Here is a 22,529-nt window from a genome sequence, read left to right on the forward strand (position 1 = left end):
AGGACTACAATCCCAGTATACACCTGGGCCAGTGATAGTGATCATCACTGGAGGAAGAGGCGGGACTGTGTGTGGCTCTCCCCAGGCTTTCTGGGAGATATATGCTCATAAACACTCCCAGCCCTTTGGTCACAGGGCTGCAGGACTACAATTCTAGCATGCACCAGTCTCAGGGACAAGGCAAGAGATGGGGTTGTGTGCGCCTCCCTAGGCTTGCTGGGAGATGTATGCTTATAAACGCTCCCAGCCCTTTGGTCAAGCAGCTGCAGGACTACAATCCCAGCATGCAACAGGCTCCAGGGCTTTGCGCAGCTCTGGAAAGAGGAGCAGAGTGGTCGCATCCCACCTAGTCATATGCTGGGAGCTCTAGTTCCTTAACTGCTCTGAGCCTGTTTGTAGGTAGGCTTTAGAACTCTAATCCCACCATGTCCCAGGATCTGGAGTGCATAGCCCTGGAGGGAGGGGCAGACCGGTGTTGACTTCTTGGTGTACAAAGTACTGTTGGACTCTGAATCCTTGCCGACTCTTTGCCAAGGATAGTGAGTACAAATGTGGACGTTAAGGGAAGGTCTGGGCTGGGCACTGAGGAGGGCATTACCCTACAAAGATACCTTACCTTTGCCCAAATAGGGCGGGTTGTTCTCACCCGATTGGTCCTGTCCTGCTCGATTTTCTCTTTCACCTGCACCCAGGGTTCTTTCCAGAGCATTGCATCTTCTGCAGCTCAGGGCGCTGCCTTCTTTCCTAAACTGTTGGGGAAACTGTCCTGATATCCGAGACACTCTCCATTGTGCCACGACCCTCTTTTTCCTCTAGCCAGAGCGCATGCTCAACTGCTTTTGAGAGAAATCTTCCACCTGGCCTGATTATGAACAGCTTCAGAGCTCTGTAGAGCAGTGACCAGGACTGTGACTTCCTGGAAATGTCACTCTCAATGGCGGTTTTTTCATGAATGTGAAAGTCGAGGCATTAGGAAGGTTAAGTGTAGGGTTGCACAAAATCTGTTAAAAGTAAAGAAGAAAGCCCCATTTCTGAGGCAGGAGTCTTGTGAGCCATTTTTATTAACTCATTAGAGTGGACAAGCTCCAAAATGCAACCTGAAGCTGCTGACGACTTAGGCATTTTACAATTGAAATCATCGGTCCATCTCAAGTAGGGCGTGATTTGCCAGTGTCTCAGAGACACAATTGGGATCTGATCCTTCAGGAACAGACAGCTTTCCAGCTTTGTGGTAGCGACTTTTAAGATGTGGAGTAGTTGGGGGTCATTTGAAACCTGTCTTCCGTAGGGACTTTTACTTCTAGAGAGCACGTGCATTTTTATTTTACCTGTCCTCAAGCTGACGCTTTGCTCATTTTAATAATAAAAAACCCACTCTTGGGGGAAGATTTAAGATGCCAATGAGACAGGCAATGTATGCACAAATATGTAGAGCTGCTGCACATGTGCACAGAGAAGACCAGGCAGAACATGCTTAGTGTAACACTTCTTTCCACCTTCCTATGAATAATCATGTAAAACTCCCCATAAAGAGGGGTTCTCCACCAATAATTAATGCTATCTCACCCTTATGAGCAGGCAGCCCTGGAATTTCTTTATCAGAGTGTACTGTCTATTCTGCATTTAATTTTCAAAATATTCTTTTTTTCTTCAATAAATTACTCTATGCTATAATTCTTTTGCTGTGTGTCTTGTTTAAATTCTTTTAAACTAAGAAGATAAGAACCAAGGTATTACATCAGCCATCAATGTTTCTGGTGCCATGGCCCGGTGAGAGGTTTGTCAGCTTCATTAATTTCACTTTCCCTTTACTTGCAGTGAATACTATAGCAGTTCCAGACTACCCGGTTCACTATCACTGCTTGTTCCAGTGCCGTTTCAGTAAAGTTCCGAGGGAAAGGTTTTTAAGTCACCAATATTCCTTAGAGAGAGAATATAAGTTTGATCTCCTTCTAGCTGCTACTTCTGTACTATCCATAAATACACTAACCACACGGGTCACTCTCAACATTTCATATTCGGGCTACATTGGTGCTTAGTTTCACATCTTTCTGGCCACACTTCAGACTCGGCTTACCGTTTGCTGTTCCTTCAGCAATACTCGATCGCCACCTAGTGGCTATTGTAATTTATTTTCTGATCAGGTTTTCTGTATACAAAATTTTTGTTTTGTTTTGAGGGGCAGAATAAGAGCACCCTGTCCCTTTGGGCTTTACGCATTTTCCAGCTCCTTAACATTGTTTTTCAACAGGCTTTCTTTGCTGAACAAAAAGTGCAGTCATGTAGATGCCCGGACGTGGGGATTGCATCTGAGCGTTCCAGGTATTAATAATTGAGCATCACAAATGGCAAACCAGTGAATTAAGAAAAGACTTGTCAGCCAGACATCTGCCCCAGAGCCAGCAGTGGGAGTCATCTCAGTAGGGCTGGAAATGTCCAGCACTGGTGAGAAGTAGGAAAGTGTGTGGCAAATGCCTATGACCTCCTAGAGCTTTAGTTAGTGGGTTTTGAAGGGATGCTCTGGACACCTTGGTGGTCCCACTTGGCTCATGGCGATGCCCGTGGCCTCCTAAACTTCAGTACATGTTCTGTCTTTGCTGGATTCTCTCAGCACTGTGGGGAGCCTTTACCTCTACTCTCATTGAAACACCACTGGGATATTACTGGAACGGCTTTTGGCTAGAGGAATTAAGAAAAGGCTTATATTCTTTTGTAACACTATTTAGCCTGTGTACAGATTAGCTAACAAAACATGACTGGAGAATTAGACTGTGAATTTTAATAGCATCCTACAGCAAGATCTTTTCTGTAGAAATCAGGGAAGATCGTCTGAAGTATCTTATGTGCAAGCCTTTATGGCTGAGAACAAAACCCAGCTCTATGCAGCACCTGTGGGCTAAAGCCTAGTAAAAAAGAAAGCCTCTCAGACCCATTAGAGGACCCATTCTTATTAAGGGGAAGAGACTCCAGATCTCAGAGCCTAACACCAGCTCCAGATAGGGGCTCTCAGGAGCCCATGTCTTTTTTAGAATCCCCACCATCCCACACACTATCAGAGCCTCCTGTAGAATCTAATCTTGTTTCACCTCCTTTTTACACTCTTCCTTAAAGGCCTTTGTCAGGTACAATAGAGACCAGCCCAGCTGCAATACTCACAGTGGGACTTCATACCATCCAGGGCCAGCAAAATTGCTTCTCCTACAGAAAGTCCCAAATGCAGAGAGGACCATCAGAGTGCATGTTCTATTCTCAATAAATGATCTAATCCAATGTAAAAAACAACTCTGATGGCTCTTAGAGAACTTCAGTGTGTTTACTGAAGACTTCTTTGTCCATCACTCAGCTTTATCATCCATAAACAGACCCAATTACTGCTGTCAACTTGGCTGCACAAAACTTTTGCTTATTGGCAAAAAAACAGAAAACACTAAAACTTTCACTGCATTCACCACTTTAATGCAAAATACTTTTTCAGCACAAATGTCACCATAAGGTGGAGCCTTGGGAATCTAGTATAAAAGATCTCAGGAAACCACAATGGCTTCCCAACAGCAGCAGAGGGACTCAGTAGACTTCAACAACGTCTGTGCTTGGTGGCCACTGTAGTCCTACAGACCAAAGAGCCTGGGATCTTCTCGCAGCCAGGCTGTGAGAAACATGTTTGTATCTAAAAGAAGAATGCTGTTTTTGAAATCAATTAGTCTAGTTCATTCCAAGAAAATAGTAATAATATCACCACCCAGACAGACAAAATTGAATCTCTACGAACTTTCACTGGAACATGAAAGCAATGTCTATTACCCGCCTTGCTGTCTTTAATAGAATCAGTCATTACTATACTTTCGGCTTTAACTTTTGTTCCAACTCTGTTTAAAATGTTAACTGATTTCTTGCTGTCTTACTTACAGCAGTTCCTTTTTTGTATGACGGTTTTGCGAGGCTTTCAACGTTTGGCTGCCAACATCTTACCGGCTGGTTCCATAAATGACATGGTTTACACCCTGTTAGATCACACAGGAAGAAACTCTAGGGCCCAGGCTTGGCAGAAGTAACACCCACTCAGCAGAAAACAGCTCCAGTAAAAATGACCTAGCCCCTCAACCTCCAGTGTGATTATGGCTCTAAGATCTCTTAAAGGGAAATTGAAGCAGAAAAGATAGTCAAGAAAATAGCCATGATCTCGGGATATAGAAACCGTGGTGACTGCACAGCCAACACAATAAGCCTTAGCACTCCCATCGGGCATACTCAAGCAAAGCTATCTTCATTAAGGACTCTCTGCTCTAGAGAACATGTGCGTTTTGATTTTGCCTGTCCTCAAACTTAACTTCTGCTTATTTTAATAGCAAAAACTGCAACCCCCAGTCAGGCACAGTGGCTCAGACCTGTACTCCCAGCACTTTGGAAGGCTGAGGAGGGTGAATCACTTGAAACCAGAAGCTCGAGACTAGACTGGCCAACATGATGAAACCCCATCTCTACTAAAGACACAAACACCAGCCGAGTATGGTGGTGCATGCCTGTAATCCCAGCTACTCAGGAGGCACAAGAATCGCTTGAACTCAGGAGATGGAGGTTGCAGTGAGCGGAGATTACTTCAGCCTGGGCAACAGAGTGAGACTCCATCTCAAACAAACAACAAACATACACTCCTGGGTGAAGATCTAAGATGCTGATGAGACACACAACATATGAAGAAGCATGTAAAGCTACTGCACATGTGCACTAAACTAAGAGAACCAGAACTGAGGTATCACATCAGCTGTCAACACAGCAACAAGTCAGTCTCTTTCCTGTGAACATAGCCCATGCAGAAAAGGAGAGTCACATCACCTATGTGCTGACCCAGAGAAATGTCACAATTTACCTTATGCACAAAGTTAAGGTCATAGAAGAGAGTCGTATTAAATAGTTTCTGGGCCCAGAGATATGTCACAATGCCGCCTGTGAGCAGAAATCAGGCAGAATAATTACATAACCAGTGTGCTGGACACAGCGATGTTATTCTTTCATCTGTGGGCATGACCCAGGAATGAAAGAAGAGTCACAGCATTTAGGTGATTGGTGCAGATGTGTGTAACAATCTCTCTTATGGGCAAAGCCCAGGTAAGAGAGGAGAGTCATCTCCAAGGTGATTAATGTAGAAATATGTTACAAGAAACTTTTTAGGTATAGCCCATGCAGAGTCTCCTTATCTTCCAGATGTTAGGTCCAGGGATATGTTAGAATGCCCAAAATACACAGGGCTTAGTCAAAAAAGGAGAGTCACATCACCTAGGTGCCGGGTCTAGACATATGTCACATCTGTTTCATGGGGAAAGCTCAGATAGGCCCAGAGATATGTTCCACTGCCTCCTGCTTGAAGTGTCTAGGCCAAAGACTCACATCACCTTGGTGCTAAGCCCATGTTTCTATGTAAACATTCAACCACAGTTGATAGGGTGACTCATTGTTTTTTCTTTTATTCTGAGACAGAGTCTCACTTCATCACCAGGTACCAGGCTGGAGTGCAGTGGCACAATCTCAGTTCACTGCAATCTCTGCCTTCTGGGTTCAAGCAATTCTCCTGCCTCAGCCTCCTGAGTAGCTGGGACTACAGGCACGTGCCACCATGCCCAGCTAATTTTTGTATTTTTTTAGTAGAGACGGGGTTTCACCATGTCGGCCAGGATGGTCTCGATTTCTTGACCTCATGATCTGCCTGCCTTGGCCTACCAAAGTGCTGGGATTACAGGCGTTAGCCAGGGTGACTCATTTCTAAACCCAGCTCACAGGCAAGAGAGAACTCTCCTATCTTGACCTAGTTAATTGTAGTGATGTTGACTCTCATACCCAAACTTAATGCCACAGGTACAATAATGAGTCCATACCAGCAGGAAGGTCTCAAAATTGATTGCAACTCTCATTCATACTGTATAAGGCACGGGATAGTATACAGAGTGTGCTAACCGGGCCAAGCACAACAGGTGAGATTGTGACACTCATATGCACACCCAGCCAACAGTAATTATTGTCATCCTCTGACATAAACACACATCACTGTTGAGGTTCTGAATCTCACACCTATAGTCAGTCAAAGACGCAATAATTGAGTCATACATAGATACATGTAGGTTGGTGACTCTCAGATCAAGATGCAGCACACCTGTGAGACTGTGACTTCCCTAAGGAGACACAGTCTGCACAGAAATTGATGCTGTCATGCAAAAATCCAGTTGGCTGTTGAGCTGGTTACTCTGGGGCTTACACCCAACATACAGGAGGTATTGAATGCCATACTCAGTATTGAACTCAGTTGTGGGATTGTTCATCTCATTTCTGGGCCATTCTGCAGGTTTGACTGTGAAATCTGCCAGTGCTTAGCACCTGAGTGACTTGATGCTCTTGCATGGACCTAGCCCACAGATGGGATATTAACATATTGCTGGATCCAGCACCTTGAAGATGTAACTCTGTTCTTTTTCCTTGGCACTGCCCACAGTGAGCATTTTTACATATCACTAGACGTTGCAACCAGGTGATGTGAGTCTCCTTTCCTTTCTTGTCTCTGCCCTCAGAAAGCATTGTTGTATCTGGCTTTGCCTCACCCAGGTTATGTGACTCACCTGCTTGTGCACTTCCCATAAGGGACACTTTGGTATATCCAACACCCAGGCGATGTAACTCTACTCCCTGGGCCCTGCCTACAAGGGGCATTATGACATATCTCTGTGCTCATCACCAGGTAATGTGATTCTCTTCTCCTGCCTAGTCCCTTTGCACAGAAGGGATTTTGACATGTTACTGGGCTTAGCACCAAGTTGATGTGAATCTTCTGCCTGGATCGTTAACAGAAGACATTGTGATGTACCTCTGGGTTCATCACTTAGATGATGTGACTCTTCTCTCTTACCTGAATATTGTCCATAAGAGAGATGGTGACATATTTCTGGGTCTAGAACTGGGATAATGTGACTCTTCTCCCCTGTCCAAGTCATGCCCACTGAAAGAAGTGTGACTTATAACTGGGCACAGCACACAGGTGATGTGATTCTTCTTTCTGGCCCCTACTTACAGGGGTCACTTTCAAATACCTCTGGGCCCATCACTTAGACTGTGTGACTCTCTACTTCTTCCTATGGATTGCTCACAGTAAAGACTGTGACCTATTCATTTGCCCAGTACATACATGATGTGACTTTCCTCTCATGCCTGAGCCCCACCTTGCGTGGATCACCTGAAGTCAGGAGTTCAAGACTAGCCTGGCCAATATGGTAAAATCATGTCTCTACTAAAAGTACAAAAAATTAGCTGGGTGTGGTGATGGGCACCTGTAATCTGCAAGAGCAAAACTCTGTATAGAAAAAAACATTCTAGAGTCGTTATTTAATTTTCATGTATTTGTATAGTTTTGAGGGTTTCTTTTGGAGTGGATTTCCAGTTTTATTCCGTATTATGCCAGTTAGAATGGTGAACTTCAAGTTTGGCCATTTTTACGTAATCCTATATCCTTTCAGACTGTTTTATTTAGATTTTTTTCTTTATCATTTCTAATCAGTCTAATTTGAAAGACTTGTTTTTAGCTCTAAAATTATTTTTCCTACTTGTTCTAGTCTATTGTTGAAACTTTCCACAGCATTTTGTATTTCTCTGAATGTGATGTTTATTTTCATAGGTTCTGACTGGGTTTTCTTTGCAATGTCTATCTCTAGTAAGTTCTTCATTTATATGTTGGATTTTAAAAATTTCTTTATGTTTTCACCTTTCTCTGGTATTTTCTTGAGTAACTTAATAACCTTATGAATTCTTTATCTGGTAGTTTAAAGATTTCATCTTGGTTTGGATCCATTGTTGGGGAGCTCATGTGTTCTTTTAGGTGTGGTATAGAACCCCATTTTGTCATATTACTAGACTGACTTTTTTGGCTCTTTCTCTTTTGGATAGACTATTTCTTCAAACAGTTTTTGAATTTATTTTTTATTTGATGGTAATTAAAAAAATTTTTTTCTCTTAAGGATATGACTTTACTGTTCGTAGTTTATTACGATCTAACTTGATTCTTGGTGCTTTTAGGGGTTAAGGCTCTGTGTGAGTTTCTTTGTTATAGAGAGTCTTTGTGCACTGGATTTTCTAAATGCTGGTTATGTACTTGGTGTGTAGGCAAGTTTACTTTACTACCTCCTATGGGGATGAAATGTCAAGGATCTCTTGAAGCTTCTCTCATTCTACGATGGTGTACACTTTTTGAATTTATTTAATTTTCCCAGTATTTTATTTACTGAGTTGCCGATTGAGGCTTCAGGCCAATAGGGGAAGTATCCCTCGGTACACACCAGTTGTAGCTAAAGTAGATTGGTAGGTGTAATACCCAATGGAGGGCAGAGGTTCTAGCCTTGATAGAAGTGGCTGGGAGAGCTCTAAATTATATGTAGTGAGGTTTTATTAAGGTAAAGCATGGGAGCTACATCAGCTTTCCTGCCAGGCCAGCAAGAAAGCTATCTGCTCCCAGCCTCACTCCCATCCCAGTGTTCTAGCTGTTCGGATTAGACAGGCACCACGTTTCATCTCTAGAACTGTTGATGTTCAAGTAGGGAGAAATTGTGACTCTGCCTCTTGTGATAGCCTGAATCCAGGGAAGTGTCCTATGGGGATACAATTACCCCGAATTGTTCCGGGAAGGGTGTCTATAGCTACATCTGTGGTGTATTGCCATGGGAGCAGCTGCTGTTTAGTTTGCAGTGTTGTACCAGGGGTGAACAAGAACCCTTTCTCCCAGATCCTGTATGATCACGGAGGCTCTCTACCTGTTGGAGTGGAGATGCAGGCCCAGATCCTGTATGATCACGGAGGCTCTCTACCTGTTGGAGTAAAGATGCAGGCTTTTCCTACTGCCTCCAACACTGCAATTGTGTCTCTGCTGTAAGAACCTTCCTGCAAGTGAAAATACCTGAAACTCAAGGCCTGCCAGTCAGATTCATTTGTCCCATGGGGTGGTCCCTTGATACGGCGCTCTCTCCCTTCTCCTAGAAATGGGACTTCCTGAGAGCCAGATAACAGTGATTGTTATTGCTCCTCTGGGTCTAGCAACCTAGTGGTGCTACCAGACTCTGGGCTTGTGCTGGAGAATGTCTGCAAGAAATCCAGTGATGTGACCTGTCTCCAGGTCTCCCAGCTGGGATACTAGCACCATTTCTTATGGAGGTGGCAGGGGAGTGATGAAGACTCTGAGATTCCTTGATTGTAGATAGACTTCATGTGCTGGCTTTCATAAATTCTGGTTATAGTTGTAATAAACTTGTCATTTGGATAGACTCAGGACCTCTGGCTAGCCAGGGTGTTGTACCCAGTGGTAATAGATGAGATCACGGAGCCGTTGTCTCCTTCCTTGGTGCAGTGTTATTCTACTTAGAGGGACTGTAATGAATTGTGTTTATTGGCGTCCAACCAGGGGGTGGTACTTGCAAAAGAACACCAGCTGTGGTACTAGCAGTGGGACTTGAGCTTGCCCTAAGTTGCTCAGGGGAAGTGTTCTGATTCCTCAAGTAAGCAGGGGGCTATTAAGCTCCCAAAAGTTTGTGTCCTTTTTGTTAAGCTACTAGGGTGCGTGGAGGGCTACCACCAGGTGGGGAAAGGATGAGGTGGGTGTATGCTCTGACTCTCCTTGGGCAGGAAAGAACATCACCCCTGTGGTGGTTGCGATGTTGTTCTCAGGCCACTTTGGCAGTGTTCCAGAGGGCAGTAATACTGTCTCTGCTGCACTGGAGAGTTGGCAAAGTGTGTGGGGAGTAGTGGGTGGCAGTAAGCCTCACCCAGATTCCATGCAGTTGGTGAGACTGACCTCACTCTCACAGTGCTCTGCTAATAATGCAGGATTTAGATTCAGGTAGTCTGCACAGAGCTCAGACCTGCCCCAGGCCATAATCTTTCCTACAGGGATAGCAAGCACAAGTTTTAGGCCATGCCCCTCTCCATCTGCCAACAGAACCAGGTGCCTTGCTCCTGCACTAGTATCTGCAGCTGACTACCCACCCCTAATCCCCTTTTGCTGCTTTCTAATCACGGAAGCTTATCCCTATTGGAGATTATATCACAAAATTCAGTTAGGAGCTTCTTTTACCCTGTCACCCTGCCCTGAGCTTTTTGGCTGATTTCCCTGAGGGCCTCTGTTAGATACAGTCATAAATGACTTCCCTTAGTTAATGTTGGAGACTGGGAATACCTTCAGGGCACTTCCCATGGCTACTTTTACTTGTTTCTATTTTTCGAGACAGGGTCTTGCTTTGTCCCCCAGGCTGAAGTCCAGTGGTGCAATCTCAGCTTACCGAAATTTTGCCTCCTGGACTCTGGTGATCCCCCTTCCTCAGCCTCCTGAATAGCTGCGACTACAGGTATGCATCACCACAGCTGGCTGGTTTTTGTATTTTTTTGTAGACATTTTTTCACCCTGTTACCCAGACTGAACTGCTGCTTCTACTTTTATATTTCACACTACTCCCTGAAGCACTTCCAGCTCTGGGTAGGGTAAAGGCCTTCTCCCATGGCCTGAATTTTCAGATTCCCTAGTGGGGATGTGTACTCTGGAGGCAGACTCTCTATCTCTCACATTCTGGGGACTTCCAGTTTATTGCCTATCTCAGAAAGCAGGCTGTAGCCTGCTGCTTCTTTTAAAGGTTCTGTGGATTCTTTCAGTTTTTCTTTTGCGTTCCTGCATTTGTTCTTGGAAAGAAAATTCAGTGTGAATCTGTACACACTATTCTGTTCTTCCAAGTGGAAGAGGCACACTAACACTGCCTCCAATCTGTCAACTTAGAAAAAAAAGTTCTGTCTTTTTCTCCACTCTTTTTGTATTTTGTGTGTGTTTTTCTCTGATTTCTACAGACTTACCTTCAAGTTCACTGATACTTCCAATACAGTTGAGTCTGCTGATGAACTCATAAAAAGGTATTATTTATATCTATCAAGGTGTTTTATTTCTAGCATTTTCACATAAATTTCTTAGAGTTCCCGTCTCTCTGCTGAAATTAGTTATCTGGTCTTGCACATATTTCTATTGGGATTTTAACATATGCGTATTTTAAGTTCTGTATCAGATTATTGCAACATCTGTGTCACATGTGAGGCTGATTTCACAATTGCTCTCATCTTTGTCTTCTTTTGCCTCCCAAGATATCTTTATTCCTCTCTTTTTAAGCTTTGTAATTTTGGGGTTGAAATCTGGACATATTAGATGTCCATATAGAAACCAAGATAAGTAGATTTTATGTCTTAAAACTGAGATGCCTTTTCTTTTACTGGGCCTTTAGTATAGGTGTTTGTATTTCTCTGAGTAAAGCTGGGCTTGAGATGTGATTTTGCTAGATCGTGATTTTAACTACCGTATGGGATCTTTCTTTCTTTCTTTCTTTCTTTCTTTCTTTCTTTCTTTCTTTCTTTCTTTCTTTCTTTCTTTCTTTCTTCTTTTCTTTCTTCTTTCTTTCTTTCTTCTTTTTCTTTCTTTCCTTCTGTCTTTCTCCTTCCTTTTTTCCTTTCTTCTTTCTTTCTCTTTGTCTCTTTCTCTTTCTTTCTTCTTTATTTCTCTTTTTCTCTCTCTTTCTTTCTCTCTCTCATTCTTTCTCATTTCTTTCTTCCTCTCATTCTCTCTTTCTTTCCTTCTTTCTTTTTTCTTTCTCTTTCTTTCTTTCTTTATTTATTTTTGAGATGGTGTTCGGCTCTTGTTACCCAGGGTAGAGTGCAATGGTTTGTTCTCAGCTAACTGCAATCTCTCTCTTTTGGGTCTAAGCAATTCTCCTGCCTCTGCTTCCTGAGCAGCTGAGGTTACAGGCATGTACCACCACAGCCAGTTAATTTTGTATTTTAGTGAAAATGGCATTTCTCCATGTTGGTCAGGTTGGTCTTGAACTCCTGACCTCAGGTGATCCACTCACCTCAGCCTCCCAAAGTGCTGGGATTTCAAGCATGAGCCACAATGCTCAGTCTACTTTATGGGATTTGAATGCCTCTGGTAATACCTTATGTAGAGGGTAGGTGTTGGTTTGCCAGAGGATGTTTTTCTGGTGATAATTTTACCCTCAAACTTAAGTCTTCCTTCTGTTCTATCCCTAAGAAAGAGTATGTCTCTTGCAAATAATATGTATCTTGACAGCAGTTAGTCTTGTGATGAGGGTAGGTCAGAATTTTTTTATCTGATTGCCACTTTAAGGCAAGCACTGTGCCTCTGAGCCCCAGGGGTATGGCCTTCTTATTCTCTTCTTCTGACATGGCTCTGAATTCCTTGTGAATTTCTGCACATCCTCTAGGGTTTCAGGCTTTTTATGTATATTCCCTACTTCTGGCAGCAATGTGCATTCACCAGAGCCCAAAGAGAGTGCTTCTTGGTTCTTCAACCACAGATAAAGGCTCTTTTATTCTGTAGAGGAGAAAGGTCTGAGTAGAGTTTCTTGCCAGCATTGCTGCTGTTGCATCGCCCAGTTCTGTACCTTGAGAGAAATTTTCTTTTTTTAATTTTTTAATTATTTCAGATTATTATTATTATTATTTCTTTATTATTCTTATCTTTTTTATTGCATTTTAGGTTTTGGGGTACATGTGCAGAGCATGCAATACAGTTGCATAGGTACACACATGGCAGTGTGTTTTGTTTGCTTTCACTCCTTCACCCACATTTGGTGTTTCTCCCCAGATTATCCCTCCCCACCTCCCCCTCCCACTGGCCCTCCCCTTTTGCCCCAGTAGACCCCAGTGTTTAGTACTCCCCTCTCAGTGTCCATGTGTTCTCATTTTTGATCATCCGCCTATGAGTGAGAATATGCGGTGTTTCATTTTCTGCTCTTGTGTCACTTTGGTGAGAATGATGTTCTTCAGATTCATCCATGTCCCTAAAAACGACACGAACTCATCATTTCTGATTGCTGCATAATATTCCATGGTGTATATGTGCCACATTTTCCCAATCCAGTCTATCATCAATGGGCATTTGGGTTGATTCCAGGTCTTTGCTATTGTAAACAGTGCTGCAATAAACATTCGTGTGCATGTGTCCTTATATTAGAATGATTTATAGTCCTTTGGGTATATACCCAGTAATGGGATTGCTGGGTCAAATGGAATTTCTATTTCTAGGCCCTTGAGGAATCGCCAACTGTCTTCCACAATGGTTGGACAAATTTGCACTCCCAGCAACAGTGTAAAAGTGTTCCTTTTTCTCCACATCCTCTCCAGCATCTGTTGTCTCCAGATTTTTTAATGATCACCATTCTAACTGGCGTGAGATGGTATCTCAATGTGGTTTTGATTTGCATCTCTCTGATGACCAGTGACGATGAGCATTTTTTCATATGATTGTTGGCCTCATATATGTCTTCTTTCGTAAAGTGTCTGCTCAAATCCTTTGCCCACTTTTGAATGGGCTTGTTTTTTTCCTGTAAATCTGTTTGAGTCCTTTGTAAATTCTGGATATCAGCCCTTTGTCAGATGGGTAAACTGCAAACATTTTTTCCCATTCTGTTGGTTGCTGATTCACTCTAGTGACTGTTTCTTTTGCCGTGCAGAAGCTGTGGAGTTTGATTAGGTCCCATTTGTCTATTTTGGCTTTTGTTGCCAATGCTTTTGGTGTTTTGTTCATGAAGTCCTTGCCTACTCCTATGTCCTGGATGGTTTTGCCTAGATTTCCTTCTAGGGTTTTTATGGTGCCAGGTCTTATGTTTAAGTCTTTAATCCATCTGGAGTTAATTGTAGTGTAAGGTGTCAGGAAGGGGTCCAGTTTCTGCTTTCTGCACATGGCTAACCAGTTTTCCCAACACCATTTGTTAAATAGGGAATCCTTTCCCCATTGCTTGTTTTTGTCAGGTTTATCAAAGATTGTATAGTTGTAGATATGTTGTGTTGCCTCCGGTGCCTCTGTTTTGTTCCATTGGTCTATATCTCTGTTTTGGTACCAGTACCATGCTGTTTTGATTACTGTAGCCTTGTAGTATAGTTTGAAATCCGGTAGTGTGATGCCCCCCGCTGTGTTCCTTTTGCTTAGAATTGATTTGGCTATGCGGGCTCCCTTTGGTTCCATATGAAGTTCATGGTGGTTTTTTCCAGTTCTGTGAAGAAAGTCAATGGTAGCTTGATGGGGATAGCGTTGATTCTGTAAATTACTTTGGGCAGTATACCCATTTTCACGATATTAATTCTTCCTAACCATGAACATGGAATGTTTCTCCATTTGTTTGTGTCCTCTCTGATTTCGTTGAGTAGTGGCTTGTAGTTCTCCTTGAAGAGGTCCCTTACGTTCCTCGTGAGTTGTATTCCTAGGTATTTTATTCTTTTTGTAGCAATTGTGAATGGCAGTTTGTTCTTGATTTAGCTTTCTTTAAGTCTGTTATTGGTGTAGACGAATGCTTGTGATTTTTGCACATTGATTTTATATCCTGAGACTTTGTTGAAGTTGCTTATCAGTTTCAGGAGTTTTTGGGCTGAGGCGATGGGGTCTTCTAGGTATACTATCATGTCGTCTGCAAATAGAGACAATTTGGCTTCCACCTTTCCTATTTGAATACACTTTATTTCTTTTTCTTGCCTGGTTGCTCTGGCTAGAACTTCCAGTACTATATTAAATAGGAGTGGTGAGAGAGGTCATTCTTGTCTAGTGCCAGATTTCAAAGGGAATGCTTCCAGTTTTTGCCCATTCAGTATGATATTGGCTATTGGTTTGTCATAAACAGCTTTTATTACTTTGAGATACGTTCCATTGATACCGAGTTTATTGAGGGTTTTTAGCATAAAGGGCTGTTGAAATTTGTCAAATGCCTTCTCTGCGTCAATTGAGATAATCCTGTGGTTTTCGTTTTTGGTTCTGTTTATGTGGTGAATTACATTTATAGACTTGCGTATGTTGAACCAGCCTTGCATCCCTGGGATGAATCCTACTTGATCGTGATGAATAAGTTTTTTGATTTGCTGTTGCAATCGGCTTGCCAATATTTTATTGAAGATTTTTGCATCTATTTTCATCATGGATATTGGCCTGAAGTTTTCTTTTCTTCTTGGGTCTCTGCCGGGTTTTGGTATCAGGATGATGGTGGTCTCATAAAATGATTTGGGAAGGATTCCCTCTTTTTGGATTATTTGGAATAGTTTTAGAAGGAATGGTACCAGCTCCTCCTTGTGTGTCTGGTAGAATTCGGCTGTGAACCCATCTGGACCTGGGCTTTTTTTGTGTGGTAGGCTCTTAATTGCTGCCTCGACTTCTGACCTTGTTATTGGTCTATTCATAGTTTCAGCTTCCTCCTGGTTTAGGCTTGGGAGGACACAGGAGTCCAGGAATTTATCCATTTCTTCTAGGTTTACTAGTTTATGTGCATAGAGTTGTTTGTAATACTCTCTGATGATGGTTTGAATTTCTGTGGAGTCTGTGGTGATTTCCTTTTTATCATTTTTTATTGCATCTATTTGGTTGTTCTCTCTTTTCTTTTTAATCAATCTGGCTAGTGGTCTGTCTATTTTGTTGATCTTTTCAAAAAACCAGCTCTTGGATTTATTGATTTTTTGAAGGGTTTTTCGTGTCTCAATCTCCTTCAGTTCAGCTCTGATCTTAGTAATTTCTTGTCTTCTGCTGTGTTTTGAGTTATTTTGATCTTGCTCCTCTAGCTCTTTCAGTTTTGACAATAGGATGTCAATTTTGGATCTTTACTTCCTTCTCATGCGGGCACTTACTGCTATATATTTTTCCTCTAGGGACTGCTTTAAATGTGTCCCAGAGATTCTGGTATGTTGTGTCTTCATTCTCATTGGTTTCAAAGAACATCTTTATTTCTGCCTTCATTTTATTGTGTATCCAGTCAACATTCAAGAGCCAGTTGTTCAGTTTCCCTGAAGCTGTGCGGTTCTGAGTTAGTTTTTGAATTCTGAGTTCTAACTTGATTGCACTATGATCTGAGATACTGTTTGTTATTATTTCTGTTCTTTTGCATTTGCTGAGGAGTGATTTACTTCCAATTATGCGGTCAATTTTAGAGTAGGTGTGATGTGGTGCTGAGAAGAATGTATATTCTGTGGATTTGGGGTTGAGAGTTCTGTAAATATCTATTAAGTTTGCTTGTTCCAAGTCTGAGTTCAAGTCCTGTATATCCTTGTTAATTTTCTGTGTGGTTGATCCGTCTAATATTGAAAATGGGGTGTTAAAGTCTCCCACTATTATTGTGTGGAAGTCTAAGTCTCTTTGAATGTCATTAAGAAATTGCCTTGTGTATCTGGGTGCTCCTATATTGGGTGCCTATATGTTTAGGATCGTTAGCTCTTCTTGTTGCATTGATTCTTTTACCATTATGTAATGTCCTTCTTTGTCTCTTTTAATATTTGTTGCTTTAAAGTCTATTTTATCAGAGATGAGAATTGCAACTCCTGCTTTTTTTTTGGCTCTCCATTTGCTTGGTAAATCTTCCTCCATCACTTTATTTTGAGCCTTTGTGGATCCTTGCATGTGAGATGGATTTCCTGGATACAGCACACCGATGGGTTTTGGCTTTTTATCCAACTTGCCAGTCTGTGTCTTTTGATTGGGGCATTTAGTCCATTTACATTTGGCGTTAATATTGTTATGTGTGAATTTGATCCTGCCATTTTGATTCTAGCTGGCTGTTTTGCCAGTTTGTTGATGCAGATTCTTCATTTTGTTTATGCTCTTTGCCATTTGGTATATTTTTGGAGTGGCTGATACTGGTTGTTCCTTTCTATGTTTAGTGCCTCTTTCAGGAGCTGTTGTGGAGCAGGTCTTGTGGTGACAAAATCTCTGAGTACTTGCTTGTTTGCAAAGGATTTTATTTTTCCTTCACTTTTGAAGCTTAGTTTGGCTGGATATGCAATTCTGGGTTGAAAGTTCTTTTCTCTAAGGATGTTGACCATCAGCCCCCACTTTCTTCTGGCTTGCAGGGTTTCTGCTGAGAGATCGTCTGTGGGCTTCCCTTTGTCGGTAACCTGATCTTTCTCTCTGACTGCCCTTAATATTTTTTCCTTCATTTCCACCCTGGTGAATCTGACGATTATGTGCCTTGGGGTTGCTCTTCTTGAGGAATATCTTTGTGGTGTTCTCTGTATTTCCTGGACTTGAATATTGGCCTGCCTTGCTAGGTTGAGGAAGTTCGCCTGGATAATATCCTGAAGAGTATTTTCCAGCTTGGATTCATCCTCTTCGTCACATTCAAGTGCACCTATCAAACGTAGATTAGGTCTTTTTACATAGTCCTATATTTCTTGGAACACTTTATGCTTTTTTTCTCTAGTCTTGCCTTCTCTTTTTATTTCATTGAGTTTATCCTCGACCTCTGATATTCTTTCTTCTGCTTGGTCAGTTCGGCTGTTGAAACTTGTCCATGCTTTGCGAAATTCTCATGTTGTGTTTTTCAGCTCCATTAATTCATTTATATTTCTCTCTAAGTTGTCCATTCTCATTAGCATTTTGTCAAATCTTTTTTCAATGTTCTCAGTTTCTTTGCATTGGCTTAGAACATGTTCTTTTAACTCACAGAAGTTTCTCATTACCCTTCTTCTTCTGAAGTCTGATTTTGTCATGTCATCACACTCATTCTCCATCCAGCCTCGTTCTCTTGCTGGTGAGAAACTGATTTCTTGTAGGAGGAGAGGTGTTCTGGTTTCGGGTGTTTTCCTCCTTTTTGTGCTGGTTTCTTCCCATTTTTGTGGATTTATCTACCTGTCGTCTTTGTAGTTGCTGATTTTCAGATTGGGTTTCTAAGTGGATGTCCAGTTGATGATGAAGTTATTTCTGTTTCTTATTTTTCCTTCGAACAGTCTGGCCCCTCTGCTGTAGGACTGCTGAGGTCCACTCCAGGCTCTCTTGCCTGGGGATCACCTGCAGCAGCTGCAGAACTGTAAGGGTTGCTACCAGTTTCTTCTTCTCTTATCTTTGTCCCAGAAGGATACCCACCAAATGTCAGTGTAATCTCTTCTTTATGAGGTGACTCTGGATATACGGGGTCAGGGAGCTGCTTGAGGAGACAGTCTGTCCTTTATAGGAGCTCAAGTGCTGAGCTGAGAGCTCCGTTGTTCATTCAGAGCTGCTGGGCATGTACGTTTAGGTCTGCTGCAGCAGAACTCATAAACCGCTTTTTGTTCCCAGGTGCTCTGTCCCACGGAGTTAGGGCTTTATTTATGAGATACCACTGTGCTGCTGCCTTTTCTTTATCAGGGCTGGCCTGCCCATCAAGGAGGCAGCCTAGTCACTGTCTGCCTGCAGAGACTTTGCTGAGGTGCTGCAGGCTCTTCCCAGATGCTGTGTAAACTTCCCTAAAGTCCTGTTTATATGGGGGTAGTTAGAACTGCCTCAGCCCCCCTCTGTGTTGGCGGACTCTCTCTCTGGTTCTGTTTATGTTGTGGATTACGTTTATAGACTTGTGTATGTTGAACCAGCCTTGCATCTCTGGTATAAAGCCTATTTGATTGTGATGGATGAGCTTTTTGATGTACTGTTGCAATCAGTTTTCCAGTATTTTATTGAAGATTTTTGCATTGATGTTCATCATGGATATTGGCCTGAGGTTTTCTTTTTTGTCGAGTCTCTGCTGGGTTTTCATATCAGGATGATGTTGGTCTCAAAATGATTTGGTAAGGATTCCCTCTATTTGTATTGTTTGGAATAGTTTCAGAAGGAATCGTGCCAGCTCCTGTTTATATGTCTGGTAGAATTTGGTTGTGAACCCATCTGGACGTGGACTTTTTTTGGGTGGTTAATTAATTGCTGCCTCAACTTCAGCCCTTGTTATTAGTCTGTTCAAGGTTTTAACTTCTTCCTGGTTTAGGCTTCGCAGGTTGCAAGTGTCCAGGAATTTGTCCATTTCCTCCAGCTTTACTGGTTTATGTGCATAGAGTTGTTTGTAGTAATCTCTGATGGTAGTTTGTATTTTTGTGGCATGGGTGGTGATATGCCCTTTATCATTCTTTATTGCATCTATTTGATTATTCTTTTTTCTGTTTTATTAATCTAGCTAGTGGTCTATTTTGTTGATCTTTTCAAAAAACCAACTCTTGGATTTATTAATTTTTTGAAGAATTTTTTTTTCTCCATCTCTTTCAGTTTTGCTCTGATCTTAGTTATTTATTGTCTTCTGCTAGTTTTTTAGTTTTTTTGATCTTACTCCTCTAGCTCTTTCAATTTTGATGATAGGGTGTTGATTTTATATCTTTTCTTACTTCTCTGGTGGGCATTTATTTCTATAAATTTTACTCTGGACACTGCTTTAAATGTGTCCCAGAGATTCTCGTACATTGTGTCTTCATTCTTGTTGGTTTCAAAGAACATCTCTATCTCTGCCTTCATTTCATTGTTTATCCAGTCGACAGGTTGTTCAATTTCCATGAAGTTGTGTGGTTCTGAATTAATTTCTGATTTCTGAGGTCTAATTTGATTGCACTTTGGTCTGAGAGACTTGTTGTTGATTTCTGTTCTTTTGTGCTTACTGAGGAGTGACTTCCAATTATGTGGTCAATTTTAGAGTAGGTGCAATGTGGTGCTGAGAATGTATATTCTGTGGACTTGGGGTGGAGAAGTCTGTAGATATCTATTAGGTCTGCTTGGTCTAGATCTGAGTTCACATCCTGGATGTTCTTGTTAATTATCTGTCGTTGATCTCTCTAATATTGACAGTGGAATGTTAAAGTTTCCCACTATTATTGTGTGGGAGTCTAAGTGTCTTTGTCTAAGAACTTGCTTTATGTACCTGCGTGCTCCTGTATTGAGTGTGTATATATTTAGGATCATTAACTCTTCTTGATGCATTGATCCTTTCACCATTATGTAATGCCCTTCTTTGTCTTTTCTGATATTTGTTGGTTTAAAGTCAATTTTATCAGAGACTAGGATTGCCTCCCAAATAGCTTGGATTATAGGCATATGCCATTGTGCCAGCTAATTTTTTGTAGTTAGTAGAGGAAGGGTTTCACCATGTTGGTCAGGCCTGTCTCAAACTCCTGACTTCAGGTGATCCACCCGCCGTGACCTCAGAAAGTGCTGGGTTTACAGGCGTGAGCCACCACATCTGGACTATCAGGTGTTTATATTGACATGACATCTCGCTTCATAAAATACACTGGAAAAAATTCCCTCCTCTTCTGTTGTGTAGAGAGTTTGTGTGAATTTTTCTTCAACTGCATGTTGATAGAATTCAGTAGTGAAACCAGCAGGGCCTGAAGATTTCTTTGTGGAAAGGTTTTTGACTAGAATTTCTTCAGAAGATATATGACTAGGTTTTGTATTTCCTGTTTTGTCATTTATATAATTTGCTTTTTTCAATAAAATTTATTTATTTTCGAGTTTGTTGCCAAAAGAGTAATTTCAAATTAATTGGCAAAATGTGTTTATAAATGTGTTTATAGTATTCTATTATAAATTTGATATCTGTGTTTTCCATAATGATATTTTCTCATTTCTGCTATGAGTAATTTGTGTTTTGGATGTTTTTATTAATCCAGCTAGGAGTTTATCAGTCTCATCAGTCTTTTCAAAGCAGCAAATTTTGCTAACTGAATTTTCTCTAAGAGCTGTTTATTTCCTGTTTCTTTGCTTTCTGTTTTTTTTTTTTTTTGAGTTGGAATCTCACTCCGTCACCCAGGCTGGATTGCAGTGGCATGATTTTGGCTCACTGCAACCTCTGCCTCCCTAGTTCAAGGAATTCTTCTTGCTCGGTCTCCCAAGGAGCTTTAATTACAGGTGCCCACCAGCATGCCTGGCTAATTTTTGTATATTCAGTAGAGACAGGGTTTCACTATGTTGGTCAGGCTGGTCTCAAACTCCTGACCTCAGGTGATCCACCCACCTTGGCCTTTCAAAGTTCTGAGATTACAGGCATGAGCCAATGTGCCCAGCCAAGCTTTCTGCTTTTATCTTAATTTTTATATTTTTTGTTTTCTCTTGGGATTTCTGTCTTTTTACTCATTCCATATTCACACTTTCTTTTATGCCTCTGCACATTTATCATAGCTATTTTTAAATCTCTGTTAGCAGATTGAGCTCAGTGGCTCACACCTGTAATCTCAGACCTTTGGAGCCTAAGGCACAAGGATCGTTTGAGCTCAGGAGTTCAAGACCAGCCTGAACAAAATGGTGCGACCCTGTCTCTACCAAAAATACAAAAATTAGCTAGGTGTGGTGGATCACACCTGCAATCCCAGCACCATGGGAGGCTGAGGCAGGCAGATTATCTGTGGTCAGGACTTCAAAACCAGCCTGGTCAACATGGCGAAACACCATCTCTACAAAAAATGTAAAAATTAGCCAGGCATGGTGGTGCATGCTTATAGTCTCAGCTACTTGGGAGGCTGGGGCTGGAGAATGGCCCAGGTGATGGAGGTTGCAGTGAGCTGAGATGTCAGCTCACTGCAATCTCTGCCTCCTAAGTTCAAGTGATTCCCCTGCCTCAGCCTCCCAAGGAGCTGGGACTACAGGTACCTGCCACCATGCCTGGCTAATTTTTGTAGAGATGGGTTTTCACCTACTTGGCCGGGTTGGAGGTCTGAACTCCTGACCTCAAGAGATCCACTTGCCTCCCAGAGTGCTGGGATTATGGGTGTGAGCCACTGTGCCTTGCCAGTTAATAGGTTCTTATTTTATAAATGTACAAATTAAATGTAGACATCTGCTGAGCTGATTGTTGATGCTTCTACATTAACAACTTTCCTGCTGATTCATAATTCCTTTATTTTTACATAAACTAAAACATTTTTAAGTGTGTTAATTTGGATAAAACCGCATATATATTCCTCTTGGAGTAGTGTTAAGAACTCTGAAGTCTGCTGAGCTGTCATGGCAAAATGGTATTTAACGTGCTCATAGGTTTGGAGGGGTTGTATAATTTCCATTTTTTAAATAAAAGTGCTTAAAAATAAAAAATGAATTATGTTTAACTTTTTAAAAATGATCAGTAGGACAAAAGTCATACATGTGGAGACCAAATGATTAGTTGCCAGGGGTTAAGGAGGTTTTTGGACCTTGAGTGTTTCTGTAAAATGGCAACATGAGAAAATTTTGAGAGGGAAATGTTCTGTTCCTTGTTACATCAACGTCAATATTTTGGCTGTGATGTGTTATTATGGCGTTGCAAGGTGTTACCCTTGAGGAAACTGGCTGGAGTACCGAGGATCCCTCTGTATTATCACAACTGAATGGGAAGGCTACAATTACCTCAAAACACAAGAAAAACGTTTTAAAGAAAGGTTATATACTTTATGATTGTATTTTTATACTATTATGGATAAAGAAAAACTGTAGGATCAAAGAGAGATCAGTGGTTTCAATGCCTGGGGTACAGTCAGGCTTTGACTATTAAAAAAGCTTGAAGAAATGTGTGGAGTGGGTGGGTGGAAATATTCTACATCTCAATTGTAATGGCTACATAATTCAGTGATTTCAAAAGGAAATTCTACTTTTTTTTAAACAAAAGGAGTGAACTTCATAAATCACCAAAGATAAAAATAATTATGATACTTTAGTCTGTTTTAAAATGTTTATTATTTTATTACAACCATGAAAATTATATTGAATGACTGCTTAATAGTCC

The 22,529-nt window shown here is 41.5% G+C and overlaps 1 long non-coding RNA gene across 1 annotated transcript in view; it reads left to right on the forward strand.

Moving 5' to 3' along the window:
- The first annotated feature begins 298 nt into the window (after nt 1-298).
- The window catches only part of LOC144580515 (uncharacterized), a 37,983-nt gene continuing 15,752 nt past the window's right edge, over nt 299-22,529 (forward strand). Inside the window, exon 1 of the long non-coding RNA XR_013530077.1 lies at nt 299-539. This is a non-coding gene — a long non-coding RNA (uncharacterized LOC144580515). The remainder of the gene's footprint in view (nt 540-22,529) is intronic.

Source organism: Callithrix jacchus, chromosome 20 (genome assembly GCF_049354715.1).
Source record: "Callithrix jacchus isolate 240 chromosome 20, calJac240_pri, whole genome shotgun sequence".
NCBI lineage: Eukaryota > Metazoa > Chordata > Mammalia > Primates > Cebidae > Callithrix > Callithrix jacchus.